The 23,907-nt window shown below is 29.0% G+C and overlaps 1 long non-coding RNA gene and 1 pseudogene across 1 annotated transcript; both read right to left on the bottom strand.

Annotated features, from left to right (window-relative positions):
• Positions 1-1,363: 1,363 nt before the first annotated feature.
• On the bottom strand, positions 1,364-5,990 carry LOC129312320 (uncharacterized). The gene is made up of 4 exons (XR_008593531.1): positions 5,778-5,990; positions 5,133-5,281; positions 3,117-3,249; positions 1,364-2,129 (listed from the first exon to the last, which is right to left on the bottom strand). It is a non-coding gene; the product is annotated as an uncharacterized LOC129312320 (long non-coding RNA).
• Positions 5,991-11,521: 5,531 nt separating this feature from the next.
• On the bottom strand, positions 11,522-13,495 carry LOC129313979 (polygalacturonase-like; annotated as a pseudogene).
• Positions 13,496-23,907: the final 10,412 nt, after the last annotated feature.

Below are 23,907 nucleotides of genomic sequence, written 5' to 3'. Positions count from 1 at the left end.
CCCCCTGTTTCTATTTATAGGAGAAAAAACTATAACACACAGTTTTAAAAAAATTAGTTAACTATGTTAATAGTGTTTAAAAATAAAAAAAATTAGACTACAACACCCTTAATTAATTGTGTTAATCAAGCTTTCATTAATTATTTTTTATAACATTGAATGATAAAATTATGAAAGGTAATTTAAAAAATTTACAATAAATACTTATTAAAAAATATAATTTTCTTATATAAAAAATAAATAAAAACAGAGGGAGTGTATGGTAGCAGTTTGTCTAACAAAACGGCCACAATGTTGGTCACCCGCAGGAAGAGTCACTTGCGTGGCAGTGACATGACAGTTTTGTTAGCGGTTTGTGTAGAACCGCTACCAGTTACGAAAACTGACTCAACAACCTTTATGTTGACCGGTGGCGTGAGACATTGTGAACATTCTCTTTTGTCACATCTGTCAAAACCGCTCGCATCTAATACCAACGCTAACGCTTATATAAACAACGGCCCCTCCTCTTTATCACTTTTGGCAAATTTTTGTCACGTGCTTCCTTTGAAATTTCTCTCAACTTTCCCCTCCTTTCTACACAACTCTCTTCTCATGCAAGTTATTTTGAGCCTTCAAGTTTGTATTTTAATATTTATATTATTTTTTTAATATTTGTTTTATTAACTATTTTATTTTACAATATGAGTTTTGAAGATGATGCTTATCAGCCCAATGATGATGAGCCTCATGAGGGGGACTCTAAAGCTCTGTTTGGTAGGCAGACCTTAATTTAGAGGGATTGGTAGTGAGATTGGGATTGAGATTGGTATTGGGAATGAAAGTAGAAATGAAGTTTTAAAATTATGTTTGGTATGAAGTAATATTAAGAAGGAGTACTTATTTTTATTTTATTTTATAATTAAACAAAAATATAAAAATACTATATTATCCTTCAAAATATAAACTGAATATTTATGTCATTATCATCAGAACAGTTTCCTCTCCCTAAAACAAAACGTCCATAGCTGCAAAATAAATGCTTACACTGGTTATCCTCATCATCTTCTTCCTCTTCTAACTTCTTGTTGCTCTTCTCCCCAAAAAGAACACTCATGGCTACACAAGAGAACCTTGTTGCTATCCTCTCCTCTATTTTTTTTCCTTCTGGTTTGAACTAAGAAATGAGAATGACAAGGATGTAGACGACAGTGAAGTCGACAACGATGGCGAGATCTGGTGGCCATGGCTCGAGCTTAGACCGATTATGTAGATGAGGTCATTGATTGTTCTCCTCCTTCTCTCATCTTTGATGTCCTCCTTCTCCCTACAAATCTGGTGATGATGTCGGTGAACGAGAGAATGGTAACAGCAGAGGAGACACCGGCGTTGCTTATTCTGAAAGGAGGGCAAAGGCGGAAGACGACATGGAGACGAAGGAGGAGCAAGCAGAGGGAAGGAGATGATGGAGAGATAATGGGGGTAATTTAGTCTAAAAATAATCAATCCTGGGATTGATTTTTCAGCACCATGGGGGTAGTGGTATTGAGTAATCCCACTTAGATGGGATTGGTATTGGGATAAAATTTTTCATTCCTTCACACCAAACACAAGAAGGTGGGATTATCTAATACCAATCCCAATCCCACTCTCTCATTCCCTCCTACCAAACATAGCCTGATGGTGAGGGCGAGGAAGAGTTGAAGAAGATGGATGCGCTCAACTTATGTTGTTATTAATTATTAATTTTATTTTTTAAATAATCTAATTGTTTTATGTTTATTAAATTTAATATGTTATTATTAATTATTTACAAGAGCCTCATCTATATAACAATACCTATGAGAGGGTATAACAAAAGCGTGATATATTGCACTAACGGATTGAATTCAAGTATTTTTATTCAATTGAAAATAACTCTCCGACATACATAATTTTTTAAATTCATTAAGTTTAAACCATTGTTTTACAAATTATTGAATATATATATATATATATATATATTTACTGACAACATCAATAGGAAATCTCTCTCCCATGTATTCTTTCTCAATAATATCTCTAGGCCATTATAATCTTCTTCAAAACACGTGCATGTGTCTAATGACGATGATAATGGTGGTTCCGAGGATCATCCATATGGATTTTATCTGCAATATTTTGAGACAGATTCAATCAAAATCATAAAATTAAATATTAAATATATATGACATTTATCACCCGTCAATAATTTCCAGATTTATAAACAAAAATAAAATAAAAATATGAAAAATGAAGAAAAAGAAAAATTAAGAAGCGAACGAGTAATCTATAAGGATGGTGTAAATATTTTACTTTTAACTTTTTAATAATATTAAATGCATGGTTGCGATGGGTTTGAATTAGTTTAAAATAATTTAAAATTGTGTGTGGATATTGTATCTTTAAAGATGTAGAATGCATAATAAAAATAAGTTTAAAATTTAAAATTTAATAATGAACTAACGACATTTGGGTGATTCAGTAAACCCAAAAAAACAAAAAAAACTCACAGGTTTAACTTTCAGCTTTGTATGCACTTAATGAGAGTAATCCCCCATTTGAAGCCTAACAATATTAATGTCAAAGCATATGAATTCAAACATTTGTTTAAAAAAAAATGTGCAACATAGTAGTTGAGATTTCATTACGTTCGAAAAAAAAAAGAATATAGATAGAGATTGAGAAACAAAAAAAAGAAGGAATCCATAAGCCAATTTGGTCCATAAATATGAACTAAATGATCGATAGAATGTGATTGGGAAATGATTTAAATTAAAAGCATAAAAAATTTAAATTAATTTGAGCCAAATGAGATACTCCCTCTGGTTTTATTTTTATAAGTAACTTGCCATATGTTCTTGAGAAAATAAGTTAAACCTTCTTAATTTTGTCTAAAAATTCAATAAGTTTCTAACTTTACCCCTATTAGATATACAACCTATAAAAATAAAATACTTCAACATTTAATAGACTTCTCAGCATTTATAAAGGGGAAAAAGGGTATAGATGGACAGAAAAATTATGAAAGTATCTTATAAATAAAAATAAAATAAATATTTTCTATTTACTGCATAAATAGGATCAAAGAAGCATATGATCAGTTCTTTTTCACTTACGTGCAATGTGATGATCAGATATCCAAATTGAAGGCGCCCGAGCTGCGACCACTTTCCCGAAGAAGAGAAGAACAAACAGCAAAGCAAGATTCAATATCAGCTTTTTCATATCAACCATCTTCAATTGAAAAATCTACAAAAAGAATATCAGATAGAACTATGTAATTAAGCTTTAATTCTGGTAATTGCTGGTATATAACCTTTAAAGACAGTTGAACTGGACTGGCATCTCAAGTGATATTCTTTAGTCAAACATGAGCATTGTGATTTTTCTGTTTTCCTTAGAACACACGAAAAGGAAGTAGCTCGGAAATCATACTTTTGTGACTTGGCTTCTCTGCATTTATTTTCTCTTTACTTGCTCTCCATTTATCATCTCAACCTTTACATCAATTTTTTAATGGTTAAGATTTAATATTTTATAAAATTTCTTTTTTATTTCTTAATTGCAATCCTGAATTTTGAATTGTAGTTTTGATCAAATTTGCTATATTTTAAAGTTATTTATTTTTGCATAATTTGATATTTTAATAATAATAATTTTATGAAATACTAAATCATAACCATTCAAAATTTAATTCAAAGGTTGGGATGATAAGTGGATAGGAACTGGAGAGAAAATAAAAGGAGAAGCTAATTCTAAAAAGTAAGGCAGAGCATGATTTTGACTTTTATTTTTTTTCATAAGTCAACTTTATCTAACTTTCAATTTGACATTAGCCTAATTAGTTTGACTTTTATTTAGCTAGGTTTATGCATTAATTTAATTCTTGCCAGCGATTTTTTAAGGAAAAGATTTATGGGTACTTATTATCAAGTTATTCAATGATTCAAAATTTTAATACAATATCCAGATATATGTATGCAATAGTTTGAGCATATAAGACAGTAAATTAAATCCAGCATGTTTCAATCATAGAAAGTTATCGATTATATTTCCTTTTTGTCATTTATTGCATAAAATATAATCATCAAAAGATTAGTATTGCTCTTGCTGAGTCATGTGTGTGTGTGCGTGTTTGGCCAACAAGTCAAATATATATTTGATTCCCTAAGTAAAGATGAACAAACCGAAAGAGCATTAAATTTAATGTCAGGAATATTTAGTCAATTTTGAAGATATCAACCGAACATTTTTTCCCCCGTCACTTCTTTTTCTTTTTCTTTTACTTTTTTTTCAGGTTATAAGGCAAAATTAACCTTTAAACTGTAAGCTCAAGAATGTTTTTGATGGTAAACTTATTTTTTGTACAATGCTTTCTTTCAATATTTGAGTATTATGTTACGCTGACTCATAATAAAAATTAAATTTGATCATTAGTTGACCAGAAAATTCCAGAAAAAGATAAAAATAATTATAAAAAATGATCTAATAATTACATATAAGTATCATTTAAAAAAATGAATACCAATTAAGTTTTTTAAATTACAATAAATACCAAGAAATTATTGTATTTATTTTAATGATATCTTATTAAATATTAATAATATAATATATAATAACTTAAATATTATTATTTACAAATTTTCATACATAATTTACAAGACAACTTTTGATATTTATGATTTCTTCAAAAATTATAACATAGCTAATGTAGTTGTTAAAAAGCATTCATGATCTATGTATCTTAGATACAGTAGTTAAGCTTTTAATTTTTAAAAAAAGAATTATAAATTTTGGAGGAATATTTATAGGCAATAAAAATAATATTTAAACTATTAAATATTAGAGTATTAATATTTTACTAAGATATTATTAAAATAAAACAGTAAACAGATGTTTTAATTTTCTCTTTTGATAAAATAAATTTTAGATAATTAAGTTGGGTATTGGAGGCTTATCAAAGTCATGGCATATTTCCGGACTCAAAAAACACTTACAAATAAAAGTACCTTATAGATCGGCTACTAACAAAATTCTCATATCAGTTGTGAGATTTCCACATATGATAAGTAAAAATTTGTAAGTCCAATGTGACAATTACAATTACGCCAGAAAACAACTAATATTCTTACTACTATATTAACTGGCACACTAAATCAAATTACGCATATGAGTAAAAGTCTCGTTCAGCTTTCTCTCAACACTTGATTTCCAATGGGACTTCTGTATGTTGATCAAGGATTAGGATGAGGATAATTGTGGCCCTGTGGTTGATCCCGCGCTGATGTTCGTTCAAGTTTTTCAAGGAATTAACAATTCCATCTGTTAGTTAATTAACCATATACAATACACACAAAAAGAAAGTGTTTCAAAGAAATAGAATGTAACTTCGAGAATGTTAATTATAAATAATATGGTACATCAGAATTTCAATAATGACTAAATTTATAGAATTTAGAAAAATTGACGACTAAATGATAAAATCTTCATATAAAGACTGAAGTACTATAATATACAATTATATGAATTGAAAGTATAATTTTTCCGGAAGTTTTTAATCAATTTAAACATCATATACAGGAAAACGGTATGCTGGCCATAAAACACAAAGCAATGTTTAAGTCTAGTTTGATTGGAAACAGACAAAACCTAAATCAACACACACACACACACACACACACACACATCAATCATTAATACAAAATATAAAATCTATAGTTGCAGATATTATTTGTAAATCGTACTATTTAATTTATATTTCTCAGCTTATAACTTACCCGTTATGTGAATCTTGGGCGCCCCAAAAAGTTCCCTTGCAGCCACTTTGGTGGAGATGAGGAGCACAAGAAGCAAAGCAAAGTTGAGCATGAATATTAGCTTCTTGAGTTTAGCCATGTTCAAGCAAATTAACGCAAAAATGTTATGGGAAATTCAAGACAATATGATTGACTTGATCTGAGAGTTGATTGGAGACTTTTAGCCTTTTAGGTATACATTTATAGGCATCCACTGGTCAAAAGAGTAATAACACTTCACCAAAGTTTTGTTTGACCGCCATCTTGTGATATTATCATATGTTAGGTAATACATTTCAACTGTGATGTCGTGATTAAATTGACAATGCACTTCCTAGCTATTAGAAATAAGCAACGACGATCCAAAAACAAGGGAAAAATAAACAGATAAGAATAGAGAGAAAACATCATATCTTAACTCAAAACCTCAAATATCAAATTTATAGGTAATTCTTCTTTATTTTATATTAGTTATAAAACTTGACTTTATCCAATGTGAGACTTTTCACATTAACTCAAGTGATCACTTGGACAGCCTACCACTTCCTTTAATTCTAAAATGCATAATCTTTTGAAATATCCCTCTCATTTAATTGGAATATTGGATTACCAACTTTTAATCATTTTAATTTGAATGTGAACTTTAAGCAAATGGAAAAATGGCATATTAAGAAATATTTAATTGATGTGGTGAATAAAAGTTGTTGTGCTTAATTTTACATTCAGGACAAAACCAAAATTTACAAAAAGCTCCAACATTTTGGACTAGAAGTACTAAACTAAACTAAATGGGAAAACTATAAGGAATGATCCAGATTAAACATTAAATAAATTTCCTTTTAAATCAAAATTATTTAGGAGAATTCAATGAATAATATTATTGTCACATCCTAATAAAATGGAAGTGACTAGCATGAGATATGCACTAGAAATTACATCTCTAAAACTTTAAATTAAGAAATTATTCCATTTATACAACAAAGTTATATTTGTATTGGAATTATGACATTCTTAATAATTTTAATTCAAACAAAAGTTTTAATATTTTTATAGAAATTTTGCCAAAACGTTCCTTGTAACTAGGACCTCTCGAAAAAAAAATTTACAACACAAGGTTTCAGGCAAAATATCATAATAATCAAGAGCTTAACTCCTTTCAACCAACATACAAAGTTTATAATAAAATAAAGATCTTAACTATAGTCTATGTAGAGTACCTAGAATTAAATTTATAAAATACAATTTCATAAATTCAAATTTTACATTGAAAGGAAGCTTAATTCACAGCTCCTCTACTTCCCATCAGAATAAACCCTCAATCATTAGCAAGAGGTTCAACTTCAATTATAATATCTAAAGCCAAAATAATTTTTCAGTGAATAACGTCCCAATTATAATTGATGGAAATAATAAAAAGTATATCAATGAGTCTTTTATAAATTTAATGAAATAATCAATTAAAAATAATATAAGCACATACCTTCTATGTATATATATATTGACAGATATGTAAATGTAAAAGTCGTGAATACATGAATTCAATTACAATTTATTAGAAATTCAAGTTCCAGTTTAAACATCAAAATATATTTAAACACTATGGGAATTATTAAGCTAAATTTAAAATCCAAATATGGTAAAAATAATAGTTTGCTTTAAAAGATCAAATTTTAAGGAAAACTTAAGTTTCAAAATTCACTTTTTAATAGGACTTGATCGGAACAATTAACAAACATAGATATACAGTCCATAAAGGTAAATAACTAACAAGTGTGGATACACAATCCACGAGAATAAATAACCAAACGCAATGTAAAACCATGAAATGATTAAGAGCGATTTAAAGTCACAAAACAAGCACAGGCACAAGGCCTATGAAAATAGGCGTGAGTACAATATTCACGAATTATCATCCCTCCATTCTACATGCATTGGCCCTCTCACGGGATTAGCACCTTCTACAAACACTTTGTTAGTTAAGTGTACCATGGGATGCCAAGGGCTAATGGGTCTTCTGTTAGCAACTAGTATTCTAATTTAGTCTCATATTTCAAATCAAGCATGCATGGGTCTAAAATCAACATATTATTCTTTTTTAAAAATTATTCATCAAACTCAACATAACTGAATCCATATGTAAATTCCATGCATGAATCAAAATAGTTAACCATCCCTTACATGTAAATCAAACATTACCAAATATAGCAATCGCTTTCAAATTTTCATTTGAAAAATTATAGTTCCAACTCTTTTTATTAAAGCTATTATAATGACATTTCTAAGTACAATAGCCACTAATAAAAATAAAAATTATAAATCATTAAAGAAAAATAAATAAACATACTCTATTGTTTGTCTTGAGAAATTTCAAAAGAATTACATAAATAGAAAAGGTGGCTCGTGAATAGGCTCAATCAATGTTTAAATAAATAAATAAATTTGCTAACAAATTATTAAGACGTTATTCACATACCTATAGTACTTTTAAGGCTCAAAACTCACTTGTTACAACTTCAATTGAGCTTCCCTTCTTCCAAACACCAGGCAACACCTCAGTCCCAGTGAATCATTTCCCACGCGTCAACTTCCTTCCAACAGCAGCTATGTTGCCGTGAATGGAGGGGAAGAAAAACGAACAGGGATGGCGACTCTGCAACATCGATGGCGAGTACCCCTCTGTCACCAGCGATGAGACACAGCTGACGGTGAGGAAGAAACAGTTGATGGTGAGGACCAGAGGAGCAGCTCGACGGAGAAGAGAAAATGAAGGAAAAATCGGATGCTATCTCATTTTCTCTCTCTCGTTGCTTCTGGTGTTCGAATGGCAGAGGAGGAGGAAAAAAATCTGATCCAATAACTAATTGGGCAAATTACCAAAAAGGACACAAGAAAAATTATAGAAAAGGGAACAAAATTTTACCGTAATTCAAATAAAATATAAAGCCAAACTTATGCTCTATAAATTCAAACTCTGGATCTTCAAAAAGTTACTAACATAAATTCTACTAAACTAACACTCTCCATTTGCTATAAAAACAATTTAAATAACAATTAATTGGGAGAATTTTTTTAATTAATTTAATTTTTTTACTACTTTAAAATTTGGGGTCCTTACACTTATACATGGAGATGTAAAAATTATGTTAAGTGATGATCGTTTTTTTTTTAATGGGATGAAATCATAGCTAGTAAGCTTCCTATCATTAAGTACTAGCAGATATTATTTTATCATTCTGGCAACAAGGATATATTCATATCTCATTACGTAAGTGTTTAAAACACTTAATAATTTTCCAATTATAACAGCAACCTTAAAATTATATAACAATGATGTCTCTCAATTATGCCTGAATTTGATTCATTTTTATTTTAAAAAAGTAGATAAACCTCTAGATGTAACTTCCAACTGAGAAGCTTCAGATTGGTTTTATTAATATTACCCTTACTATACATTAACCCCATTAACAAGTAATAAATAAAATACAATGACAGTTGGGATGAAGATCATGGGCATGGTTGATTACTGTTTTTAAGAAGTGTTTTTAGAACTAAAACAAAAACAAAAAACAAAAAGAAAAGTTGTTTGTACTACTATAAGTATTTTTCTATTTGCCTGATCTCAAAACTTAATTAATGTTTTTTTTCTGGGGTACAAGCAATACAAACAGAAGAATAACTTAGAATTGAACTAATTTATATATATAACAGAATAATTCAAACAAGCGCGACAGTGAGACATTTCCAGTCACCCTTTTTTGTGGGCGATATGATGGAAGATTATTTTTAGTCAAATCGGTTCGAATCTGGGTGCTAGAAAAAGATATAAGCCTAAAGTTTATACAAGAGTACTTTTCATGGCTCAAGTTTAAGCTTGCTTGAACCTATCTAAAGTTCGGCCTGACATGAAAGAATAGTGTTGAAGCTCTTACATACATGTTTCTTACGTGGTCCTAGGATCTTAGCATTTTGGTTTCTGATGATCGTTTTTCTACCGTTTGTTGCAGAAAGCATCCACTCTATGAAAGTTTCAACTTCCTCTATTGGCCAAACTTGCTATGTTCTGACCAATGATTAAAAAACAGGCCAAACGATTGACCAGTCTGGATTTTGACTTAGTCAGCATGTAAAAACTGTTTTAGGGGTTGAGTTGGGTTAGGCCGATTTGGATAGGTGGTTGGAATGAAAATTGGAATCAAGCTTGGAATTGAATCCAGTTTTAAAAAACCGGACTATTAAAAAAAACTTTTTTATTTTTTATCAAATTTTTTTAAAAAATGACCAATTTTTTTAATCATTTGATATTATGTTGTATCATATGACTTGTTAAGTCATAATAAACTTAAAATATTTGGTTTTATTTTTAAATTAGTTAGTAATTTTATATTTATTTATTATATTTAGATTATTATATATATAATTTTTTAAATTTAATTGTTAGTTGAATTATGTGAACCGTGAATCACTGATCTTCTCAGTTTAATATCCGATCCGGTTTTAAAAGCATTGGTTCTAACAGCGGTGGTGCAGAGCATTTTCCACATTCGGTGATGACTCAATGCATGATGAGCAAGGTTTCATTCCACGTTACATTCCGAAGCCTTAGTTATTTTAAAAAATATTATAAAAATTGATTTATTTTTTTAGTTTCACACCCTTGTCCGATACAAACCTGGAACACAGTATTGCCACTTTACATGACACCAGGTAAAGAGATTTGGAAAGAGTACATGAAGCATTTAACATCGACGAGTCAAAGATCTTATTCAAAAGGGCTCTCAGTTAATTCATTTTGTTTTTTATTTTCGATGTGGTTTTATTATTTAAAGAATCTTATAGGATTCAATGGATTATTAGGAAGATTTAAATTAAATAATATTTTTTATATTTTGAATTATCCAAATGATCTTTAATTATCTAAATAATTTTCTTATAAATTAGGATATTGTTTAGAAATCAAATTAAGTCAATTATTTTTTTATTTTATTATATATTTTCATTTTTTAGCTAGGTTTCAATTAACTGGGCTTTGTGAGCTCAATTATCTCAATTAGGGTTTTATTAGGAAATATTGATTACTCCTTCTGATCCTATTTATAAGTCATTTCGAGTATGTTTCATTAGAACAAAGAAAAAACATTAAACCTCATTAACTCTGCCTTAAAATGTAATAAGTTTCCACCTTTACCCCCTAATAAGGATGAAAAGAATTATTTTTAATAATTTTTTCTAGCATTTAATAAGGACATAAAATTAAATATGAACATGGAAAATAGTGGGTTCCTTATAAATAGGATCAAAATTAATTTTCTATCTCTACCCTATAAATAGGACTAGAGGAGTATTGGTCAAGTTCATAATTTTTAGCTTTTCAATATACAAACACAAAAAGAATTAAATTTGGTGAAAATAAAAGAGAGGTTTGTGTAACATGACTTTCATTTTTAGGAGACGTTTTGCGGGCTTTCAAAATATATAAGGGGTCCACATCATTAAGATAAAACATCAAGAAGATGAGAGTATTATATGTTGTTATTGATGTATGTATTCATATTACTTGCATTTGCATTCCTTTTCTGGTTGGTATTTTTCAAGAGGTTTGCTTCTTGATATGTGCCAAGACACATTATCAGTTTAAGAATTTTTGAACCAGAAAATAACAAACTGGAAATGAACAATAAGCCTTAACATATGATTACTTTTTATTCAATGAATAAGGAAAATACATATCAAGGAGTACATGTTGGTACATTCCCAAAGACTTGGGGCTTGATGTTCTTACAAGTAGCAATTGCCGGAGTCCCATTGAATTTGAGATCAATATTTGTGAGTCTCACCTTCTCACATGGTACACTACTACTGCAAATCAAAATTATTCCTTCCTTTGTTGTTGATGTGCCTCTAATATTCTTGAAGGAAACTCTACTTATTTTTACTTTGATGGAGTCTGTAGCAGCTCAAAATGCGCAAAAGAATGAAAGAAGTAGTTAGAAATATGTAACAAAATCTTAGAAAATACGATACATCAAAAAGGAAGAGAACTAAGTACCTTTTTTGAGCATTGGTTCCATGGACAATATTCTTGGTCTATAATCACAGGATTGGTGACCTTGATCATGACAAGATTCTCAAAGCGCAAGCCAGAGACTGGATATTTATTGAAGTACCAGGCCAAGTTTTGATTCTCACACCATTATCAGTGTTTTTGAAAGTGCAATTGTTCACTATCAAACCTTCAACAGGTTCTTCATTTTCATATTTTCCAAGACTTCCAACACTAATGCCATGGCCAGGTCCACATGTCACATTCTCAACACTCACTTGTCTACTTCCATCACCCAATGAAATACAATCATCTCCTGTTCCAATGTTTGAGTTCAGTATTTTGACTTTTGTTGATCTTCCAATGTGGATTCCATCTGTATTCAAACTATCTAATGGAGCCTCGATGGAGAATTCATTGAATGTAATATTCTGGCACCCTAGAACATTCACGTGGAAATGTTTGCTGTTTTTTGATGTTATGTCCTGGATGATCGAATTGTTCATGAAGCTGAAACCGAAATTCTGGAAGGTTTGAAATAAAGTTAGATTTTTAAAAGATCTATACCTCATTGATTGAGTGTTTATTAGCTTATTAGTGGGAGATACTAAATAAAAAAGAAAAGAAAAAAGATGTTAGGACTCATAGAGCCAACACAATACAATTTAATTTTCCCTCTTCTTCCTAACCTTTTTTTAATCGTGTGTGTGTGTGTGTGTGTGGATGGGTGAGAGAGAGAGGGAGAGAGAGAGTTAACTCATTATATGATTTCTCTATTAAAACATATATTCTTAAATTATTATTATTATTTGAAAATTATACATATGTTTTAATAAATAATTTCAAAACATAATGATAAAATGAATTCAACATGTGTTTGTGAATTTTAGAAATGTGCATATATAACTTATTACTTACCATGGAAAGCTTCTTGCAATTCCAAGTTTTAGCACAATTATTTTGCTTCCAAGCTGTTGAACCTTGACCATCAAAAGTGGCACCACCAGATAATATAAAGGAATCAATGTATCCAAAACTAAGCCATTGGGAATCTCCATTGAATCGATTGGGGTTTTCTGGTGCTACAATGTTGCCTTCAATGTGAAGCTCAATTGGAGCCTTGCAAGGACCATTTAGTTCTATTTGTCTCAAATTGTATGTACTTTTAGGCACCAAAACTTTGCTTGCACTTGTTGATGCACATGCCTCTTTCCATGCTCTCTCTAAGCTCTTCTCAACAAGCCAAATATATTTTAATTAAATATATTAATAAGGACAAAAAATATGTTGGAGGGCATAAATACATGACAAAATAAATGTGGCAAAATTTATTTTTCCTCACAAATCAATCACAAAATGTATGTGTCATTCAAATTTTTTGATTGGAATTTAGTGTATATATATGTCAAAAAAATTATTTGCAATGGGATCAATTTGTTAAGTACTAAGTTTTTGTTTGAAATTTCTTTTCTTTTGTTTTTTTTTTGTGCGGTAAACTTTCAAACTAAGAATGCAATAGATAAATACTCACCGAGGTCAGATCTCCATTAGGTGCTCCACCATATTTTCTTATATCAAAAACCGTAGGTTGAGCTGCAATTGAAGATGCTAGTAGTAACAATAAAGCAGAAATATAAATAATACTCAAATTTGTGTCCATATTTTGTTCTTCTTTGAATTCTATATAGGCCTTTTAATTTATTTCCTCTCTCATTCAAGTAGAAAAATCTCAGCTAGAGTTGTGTAAGATGGTGAAAACCCATTAGACAAAGAGCTATTTATATTGTTGGGCAAAACTTAAGAAAGCCACATAATAGCCAACTAATTAAATTATAAACCTGTAGTTGTTTTTGTTAAAACGAGCTTATAACCAAAACCCGTTTGTATAACAATTATAATTCACATTTGAGATGGGATTAACAACATGTTTCCCGAATTTGAAGATTTTGTTTCAAAACAAGGGAACAAACTGGTAGACTTAAAAACAAACTATCGTTGTCTGCATTTGCAAGATAATTTATTAGGGAATTCAAATATTGTTACTGGAAAACTCATTTTGTGAAATTTTTATTCTCAAGGATATATTATTCTGCTGTTTATAAATGTTTATTTAATCATATCTGCACATTTTTCAAATACTTTTATACATTCTCATATTTCTTTCTCCTTTTTTTTGGTAAATTTTAAACAAAATATGTTCTGTGTATAAAAAATGTCCTGTGTATATGCTTGCTTTTCTTTTTCTCTATTATACTCCTCTAGTTCTATAAGATGCTTTTAATATATTTTACTGGAATCAAGGTAAACCTTAAAACTTATTAATTCTGTCTAAAAATTTAATGATTTCTCAATTTTACCCCTATTAAATATGCATGTTTTAATAACATTTTTTCCTTCTCTAACATTTAATGAAAGCCAAATGGAAAAATTTTGCTATGAAAATTTAATGAAATGACTTATAACTAGGACAAAAACTATTTTTCTTTGCTTTATAAATAGGACTAGAGGGAGTATTAAAGAATGGCATTGATCCCACATGGAAAAGGTGGCACCATTTGGAATGACCAGGACAAGGCTGTAGTGCGCATGCAAGAAAAATTCCAACAACGGATAAAGAAATAACCCTCTAATACAACAATTTTTAAACTATCTTAATATTTTTTGAATCATTAGTTCATTTTTAATTAGTATTAAATTTATTTTTATGATAACCAAACAACTAATTAAACTATGAAATTATAATTTTAAGTTATAACATATTTCTAAAACTATAATTAGCATATTATTTGTATTTATTTTTCTAGAACGAGTTAGGTTATTGCTTTACCTCCAAATTTCATGATTATCCATGGAATCATAAAATCAAAGTGAAGAAGATTAGAAATAGATATATTGAAAAAATCATAAGTAATATAATGAACGATAATTTACTTAACCATACATAATTGTATTACAACCGAGTCTCACATTTTTTTTATTGGATAATTAACAATAAGGGATATCATGCCTTGCATAAAAATTAAGAATAAGATCTCTCTCCTCCATGCATTCTTTCACAATAATCTCTTGGCCACAAGGTTCTTCATAAGAGATAAGGTTATGTTTAGTTCTGACCATGGCGATAGCTGTGGCCTTGAGGAATATCAGCAACGCGGCCAATTTTACCTGCATTGTTTTATGAGACAGATTCAATTAAAATCCCACAAGAAAATTAAATAAATAGATATTTGAAAATTGAGAGGATTATAAGGAATCTAAAATGAATAGATATAATATCTAGAATATTTACTTTTAGTGATATGCTTGAAACAATGTTCAAATTCGTAGCCCCCGAGGGAGAAACAAGTAAAGTACACCTTCTCTATTTTAATTAGAAGACATTTTTGGACAAAATTATATATATCAATGAAGTTCATTTAATATACTTTACAACTTTATTTTTCAAAAAAATATAAATTTTTAAAAATGTCCTTCATTAAATCCTCCATTTGTGAAAGAATATTAAAGAGAGATAATATTATGGGAAGGATAATATTAGAAAAGTATCATTAATTAAACCTTATTGTTGTCAAAGTATATTATATTTTGGGACAATGAATTTCCCTCAGAGGTGATTTATAAATTAGGACTTAAGGGAGCATTATTTTGGAGCAGTTATTTTATTTTTATCTTTTCAATAATTAAAATCTTTTCAATGGATTTGAATTTTGATGAACCCATATTGAAGAAAATATACAAGCTCGGTGGCAAAAAAAAAAAAAGAAAAAGCTGATCACATCTCTATTTTTACCTTCTCTATAATATCAAATTATCATCACCACATAAAAAAAAAAAAGAACAATTAAGATATCAATATTTTCTTAAAAAAATATTAAATTTGTCCAATTGACACAGGTTGAGAAACATGGAAATAATAGAAAATCCAATTTGATTATGAACTAAAATGATCGTGAATCTGCTCAGAAATAATGAATTAAATGAAGAACTAAAATTTAAATTAATTAATAAATTTTAGTTGCTGATCACTTACGTGTTATGTGATGATCTGGCATCCACAATGCAGGTGCCCTAGCTTCGACTTTACTGGACAAAAGAAGAACAAACAAAGCAATGTTCAAGATGAGCTTCGTCATATCAGCCACCTTCAAGGACAACTTTTTGAAAATAGCTATCTATATATATATATATATATAGGGATCGAGTGAACAAATTTATACCACAACATTTTTTTCCTTTAGGCTGCACTTTTTATGGGAACAGTCATAAAAATGTTGCCTAAAATATGAATAGGGGACAGTTTTTAAGTGTAGCTATTAATCTTTATTTTACGATACAAATATTAAGCAATATTTTAAAACTGTTGCCTAGTATAATATTGGCAACAGTTTTGACCTGTTACATTTTAATTTTTAAATAAGTAATAGGTAATAACTGTAGCTTATATAATATATAGTTTTACTATATTTTTTAATTGTTTCATATAGTTTAGGCTACAATTTTACGTGTTGCACTAATTTTCCGACCTACAACTGTCTTGCTGTTATGGTTTAACTCCTTGCACAATCTGATGTGCCCTGTTGCTTTGTATGAATATTGACACAGGTTTTGGTTTCTAGTGAATTTTGTTGAAAAATTATATCGAAGAGGAGAATTCCCATGTTTTATATTTAGAATTTTGATTGTTATTGTGTTTTTCTTCTTGGTTTGTGCCTTTTTAGCTTATTGTTGTGCAGGGACAAGGCAATAATTAGCTTACCTTTGCCTATTTGGGTTTCTCCTTATTATTGTTTATTAATTTTTCAATAAAGTTTTCCTTAGAACATGAATAGTATACTTAAATTCTATCCTTAAGGATTATTTGCTACTTTGGTGAATTTTAGACGATAAAATTGGATTAAAAATTCTACCCCAGCATGAATTGCTGAGATTTTTGATACTGACCTACCAAGGATTGAGAACTTGAAATCTGAGCGATGCTCTCTTCCCTTCTCACGTTTCATGTTATTGATAAATGTAGTAAAGCTTCTCATTAAATGTATGAGAATTCATCTTTTATAAATGATATATGCTTGCTGCTTCACATATCAAATGGCTATACACAGTTCTGAACATATATTGGCACATTGTTTTTAATGCCTAGACTTTTTTTTTTCAATTTCTTTAATTTATTCCACTTTTGCAATTTGGATTTATTCAGTTAACCAAACATGATAAAGAAGGATTGGGTTGACTTACCTCGGTATGATGAAGAATATGTTGATGGTGTCAAATTCCTTTTAGATGTTGCATTCACCAAAGGAACGTTTGAAGGAGGTGAGATTGTGTCCTTGTTCTACATGTTGCAATGACAGTTGGGAAAAAAGACATGTAGTATTTGATCATTTGATAAGTAAGGGATTTGTAGAAGGCTACAATAATTAGATTTATCATAGTGAAAAAATAAGTCCTATGGATCTTGATTATGATATTGATGATGATGTCTCATATGATGATATTAGCAAATCCTAGCTATGTTAAAATGCAGGTTTTGAAGTTATTTTTGGTTTTCATCAATAGATACTTTGTTATTGCTACAACAAGTGAGAGAGCATACAACAACTTGAGGTGAATTTTCTCTATTATACAGCTTTTCTCTTATTTCTACTGCTACACTATACTAATAATCAATTACACTAGTGAATGATTATGATGAAAAAGTTTTCTCTGCTGCTATCAGAAGAGTATTTGCTATAAGTTATTGGGAATATGGATGATTTAAACAACTCCACTATCTATAGGAGAAAGTAATCTTCAATCTTCCTGATTATTCTTATAAGCCCTACTCTCAAGTCAGTCACTTCTTACCCTCTGAAATGTCAAAGAACAAGCACTACCACCTACTACTTACTGCAGAGAATCCAAAAAAATTGGAGAATAATATGCTACATGTTTTCTTTATCTCCCCAAACGAGCTCAAGCTACCATCATTATTTCTAGTGTTATAAAGGTCCCATCTTATACTAGTTCATATAGGCCCAAATCTACCATCATCTTACAAAGTCCAAAAATGCTCTGGTAGGCCCATGTGATTGATCTAGATTGACAAGGAAAAACTGCTTTAATAGTGGTAACTTTTAGTCTAATATAATAAGCGCTCTGTTATATTTCTATTATAGTTCTACTCTGCCATCCTTTGTTCTTTACCTTCTCTTGTTTTTTCAGTAACTTAGAGTTTTGGAGTCAGTTTTTGATTTTTCTCTTGTAGGACAGTATTACATGTAATTTAATTAAGTTTTTCTTGTTTAGACCACTAATTGTTATACTGTTACTGTTAAGACCATATGCTAAATGAATGAAATAGAATACAAGGTAAGTATTTTATGAATCTTGCGCATCTGACTGGAGGTTAAGGAAACAGACCACTGATTGTTATACATTTAATGTTGTAGAGGGTTTATACCACTTGGTTTGTATAGCTTTTTACGGTTGGTTTATTGCTGGTTTATGGGTTCTTGAAGAGGGTTCTTGTTTCTAGTGCTTGATTATTTTATCTACCTCTTATTGATGATAAATTAATATGATTATTGGAATTATATTGATATGGCTTTGAAACGTTTGGATATTTTTCAAGTTATCTTGATCTTATCACTTAGTCCTCATCTTGATCATATTATATATTTTTTGTGTATCTTTGCAATTTTCTTTCTTCAAGGTTAACCGGTATTGAGATTGGTGCAATATTTTATTTTATTTTCTATGTAGGAAAGTTATTCCAATGAAGGAGCTTCAAATGAGATGGTTGAAGAGATATGAATGAGGAGTTCCATTTATTTTGATATTTAGAGACTTGTTTTCATTGTAGTTTTTTGGCTATGATCATACTTACATTGTTATATCTAGCTATTGGACCAAACCAAGTTGTCTTCTTTGTTGGCTATTGTGTCAAAACCTATGGATTCATGTTCAAAAGTCTCTGTAATTAATTACAACTATTGAATATATATGTGTATATATATATATTACAATGTCACTTTATAATGTTTCTTGAATCATGTTATTGTTTTATATATATATATATATATAATTCATTTATCATGACAATTGATTCTTACTTTTTAAAAATTAATACTACATTTAGAAATTGTTGCGTTTGATATTTCCTTAAGCAATGGTTGTTAATTGTACTCTAAATAGGTTAATACATATTGTTCAAAACTGTTGCTTTTTTGAGCTTTAGGCTATGGTTTTGAATTGTAACAATTTTAAGCAACATTTCAAAATTGTTACTCATAGTTCGATCATAACCGTAGCGTGTGGCTATAGAGGGCAAAAATGTTGTAGTATATTTAATGAAAAGATTTAGTCAAACATGCACATGTGAATTTTCCTCCGGGAACAATAGGTAAGATTGAAAACTATGGCAAGATTGAGACCGTTTTCCTGATTTTATCAAGCTTTAATTTAATTTCCATGTAATATAACTTTAATTTAAAAACAGGTTTGCATAAGCTTCCAAAATATAAAGAGAGAAACATAACTTGATAGAGACTAGAGTGTTTTATTAATTTTCACACACACAATAACAAGCATGAAATGTAAAAGCCTAAATAAATGTTTGGCTATAATCTCACATTCAAGCATAATATGGAAATCCGAGTTAATCCGTCCAATTAAATTGCTAAATTTTTAAATTAGTATCTACACTGTTTTAACAAATTGCTTTGTTTGTAACCAACCTGATCATATTTTGACTATAATTTTAATCATTAATCCTTAAATTAGTTCCTTAATGAGTTCAATAACTGGTCATTGATTCCGAGTATGATAAAGTTAATGAGAAACAAATTAAACTAAAGGCCACAATCTCGCCGGTATTTGAATTTGAATTGTTAATTTCTCCCCAAAAAGTTCTGTTCAAATTAATATAACTTTCAATCAAAGTGTTTGTCATGTTATATATTAGTAACAGCGACATTCTGACTCGTGCACTTATAGTTATATGAAATTAATTAAACATAACAATGATTTGGAAAATAAAGACAATGAATTGCTCTAGCGTTTATGAAGTGAATAATGATTCATATGTACACGTTCAATCTCAATGCTAGGATTTAGTCAATTTTTGAAATTGCCAACAGATAGCATTTCAATTTTTTCCTTCTTTTGATTTTTTAAAAACAAGAAACGATTACAGATAGAAATGAACCTAAAACATGACACCACATTACATCGCAAGTATAGAAAGGTAATGTGCATTATTCAATCCATACACTCGAAACAAAAATAATAAATGAGTCGGCAATATTTGAGGAAAGTGTCTAATGTCAATTAAATCCCCAATTCAGAGGCCGATTGTTTCAGCTAATTTATAAAAAATCATTTGTTTTTTTGAAAAAAAATATATTTTGTAATTTTTTATTTTCTTTTTTTAAAATTTTGAAAATAATCAGAATCTAAAAAAAAAAGCAGATTTCAAATTATTTTAATAAGATGCTTTGAGGAGCTTATGAAAATAATACAATACGATAGATGGAAGAGGGTATTTTAAAATAATATCATAATAGATCATTTTTATAAAAACAAAAATAAAAAAAGATATCATAAAATTTAAAATAACAAACTAATAATTAATTTTTTAATTATTATAACCAAACATAAAATAATGTCTACTTTTTATAAAATCTCAACAAAATAAACTTTTTTTATAAAATCTGTAAAATATTTAAGAATTACTTATTTTGTAATTTTAAACAAACAAGTAACCACTTAATTAATGTCTCCCAAAGAATTTGAATATCGTTTTTGACATATGAAAATATCAAAAATGCCCTTTTTGACTTTGACATTTGACCATTAACCATAATTGACTGGTGACAATTGGTCGCTTATTTATAAGGATTAAAAAAAGGTAATATTTATAATTTAGGGCGAAAAAAATCCTGAAGAACTCAAAGGAAAAATAAACAAAGAAAAGATAATGTTTATAATTTGTGAATAGTGTGATTGGCCATGAGTTTTATTTACCCCTCAACTTGCCCTCACTTAAATGTTGAGCATTATATCATTTAGGGAAATCGCATTGAAGGACTGCTTTAGTACCTAAATTACAAAAAAAGGATTAAAGCATTTTGAATTTGCAATGAAGTCCCTCACATGACATTTCACAAAAAGATTGAAGAAAAGAGAAAATTTTCTCAATGCATTAAACACTACAGAGAAATGGTATACAGTGGAGTTGGGATAGTATAATAGAACCATCGAAGACCATTAATTGAAGTAGTTGGGATGAAGATCATGGGCATGGTTGATTACTGTTTTTAAGAAGTGTTTTTAGAATTAAAAAAAAAAAAATATTTGTACTAGTACAAGTATTTTTCTATTTGCCTGATCTCAAAACTTAATTAATGGTTTTTTTTTTTTGTGTAAGCGACACAAACACAAGAATAACTTAGAATTGAACTTTTCATATATAACATAATATCTCAGACAAGCGCATACAGTGAGACATTTCCAGTGACCCTTAAGCTTTTTTCGTGGGCCATACAAAGGAAGATGAAGGAGGGCTAAGGTATGCGGTACCTATAAACGTAGAAATAAGTTCAGCCTTTAACCTTCAGTTAAATTAGGTCTAAATCTGTGTGGTAGGCCAAAAATATAAGCCTAGCCTAAAGTTTATATAAGATTTTTTTCATAGCTCAAGTCTTTAGCCCAAAGTTCTTGCGTGGTCCTTTAGGTCTTAGCATTTTGGTTTCTTATGATCGTTTTCCTAATGTTCATTGCAGGAAGGATCCATTCTGTGAGTTTCAACTTCCTATAAGAATGCTTACTTTGCTTCATGCTCCTTCGTCCCTTCCATGGGTACCAGGACGGGGAACAGAGCCAAGATTTTTTGTTTAGGGGGTAAACTTGCAAAACATATATGATAATTAAAGAATTTTTTTTGCATATAACATAATATTAATATTTTAACATATTCACAATCGATTTTAGAAATATATAACCAAAATATGGTTGCTCTTCGATTCAAGAACAATTCATATCAAAGTAAAAAGAAAAAAGAAATCCATATATTTTGATATAATTTAAAAAAATTAAATTAGAGAAAAATTAACCTCTATCTTGTTATGAAGCTTTGCTTTTATAATTGTTATAGCTGAAAAGGTGAATTTAATGGTTATTGATGACATTGAAAGGATGCAAATTAGACTTTCCAAACTCTACTATCTTTGGCATAATTCATCCATAATATGTAGTCATGTTATGAAAATTATGATGTTTGAACACATCAAGCTCATTATGTTGTGATTCATATTCCAATTGAATTTTTCCTTGGTCAAAATTGTAGATGTTTTTAGTATTGAATGATTTTAATGTATCCTTAGGATTTAAATTTATGCTTAATATAAAAAGCTCTATTGCTTGCTTGCTTAATTTATTATTTAATTCTTTCAATTGATAACTTATGAAAACTTAAATATACTAACATGATAATGATACTCAACTGTCACAAAAAATTTTGTGTTAACAAGACCAAATTATATCAAAGTAAAAAATAATTCAGATTAAAAATTTCAATAACTTTATTGTTACAAAAGAAGTAACTTTTTATAGAAGACCATCCCAGTTATAATTTCTTAAATTTTGAATAAGTGATTGTTAAAGTTAGATTTTATAAATTTCAGTTATACTTGAAGGGCCGGAAATATATGGCCTAGCTTGTCTGGTTCTTTTTTTTGTTCTTCTGTTTCCAAAATAAAACGCTTTTGTAGAATAGTTTGTTAGAACAAGTTTTGGAAACAAGAAATCAAAAAAATTCTGCTTGACTCATTATTTTGAAAAATATATCTAAATTGGTGAAATAAAAGTCAAAAAATTATTTATTTTATTAACATAATTATCATGAATGAAAGCGTGATATTTTCTAACTTTTCTTTGATTTTGCAGAACAAAAGTAAAAATATATCTAAAAGATGTTCTTATTTTTTAAAATTTTTTAAACAAATGTTTAAATTTTTGTTTTTTTATAAAAGATAACATTTTTTTCAAGAACCAACAATTTTTTAAACCCAAGCATATTTTTTTCATTTCCATTGTTCGAAGGATCAAACTCAAGAATTAATGGTTAAGGGTATTTGTTTATTTTTATTGGTTAGTGTAACGTGGGTTTGTTCTTGCGTGTTTCATTTTAGACCTCGGAGATTAGATCCATAATCTTCTAGGCTTTTGTACCGGTATCGTTTTATTGTACTTTAATAAAATGTCTTTACCAAAAAATAAAATAAAATAAAATTTTTCTGTTCTTCAAGGGAAAAAAAACATTGTCTATAATCTAATGTAATAATTAGAAAACTGAAAAATCATTTAATATATAATCAATTGAGAATTTAAAATTACCTGCTTGACCTTTAAAAGAATAAGTGGATAAGGAACTAATATATTGCGTGTGATGACTTTGTTCTTCATGTCATTGGGGTGTTTGTTATTAAGTCACAAAAGTTTGAACTTTGAATATATATTTTATTATTAGCCTCCTTTATATTTATTTTAGTGGAAAAATTAGGGAGAATAACATAAAAGTACCTCCCTAATAGACAAATAATAATAAAGTACCATGAATTATATCAATTATTTGAAGTCCCAATGGTCTTCTTCGGCATAATTTTTTTTTTTTTGACAAAGTTACTTTTTTAACCTTATGATTAAAAATTCAGACTATGTCATTTTGGACCAGGGAGAGCACAAAATCCATAGCCTGAATGTTTGTTTCTCTTATTAATGATAAGGTTAAAAAAGTAATTTTGTTAAAAAAACTTATGCCAAAGAAGTCCCTTGCAACTTCATAATAATTAATACAATCCATAGTACTTTATTGTCATTTGTTTATTTGGGACGTATTTTTCTATTATTCTCACAAAAATGTAATGAAGATTTTGTGGTTTTTATTGACAAATTTCTTATTATCATATATTGCATGCAGGTTATAAATTGGAGGAAATTATTTGGGCTCCCTCACAAGTAATTTTGTTAAAATTATTTAAAATTCTCATTTTTGAAATAACATTTAATATATTATTACTTTGTTTTGATAAAATT

The sequence above is a fragment of the Prosopis cineraria genome, unplaced genomic scaffold (assembly GCF_029017545.1).
Source record: "Prosopis cineraria cultivar Desert tree isolate PC_DT_omini unplaced genomic scaffold, ASM2901754v1 PC6, whole genome shotgun sequence".
In the NCBI taxonomy this organism is placed as follows: Eukaryota; Viridiplantae; Streptophyta; class Magnoliopsida; order Fabales; family Fabaceae; genus Prosopis; species Prosopis cineraria.
The sequence above is the reverse complement of the archived record's forward strand: the minus strand, read 5'-3'. Positions and strand labels throughout refer to the sequence as shown.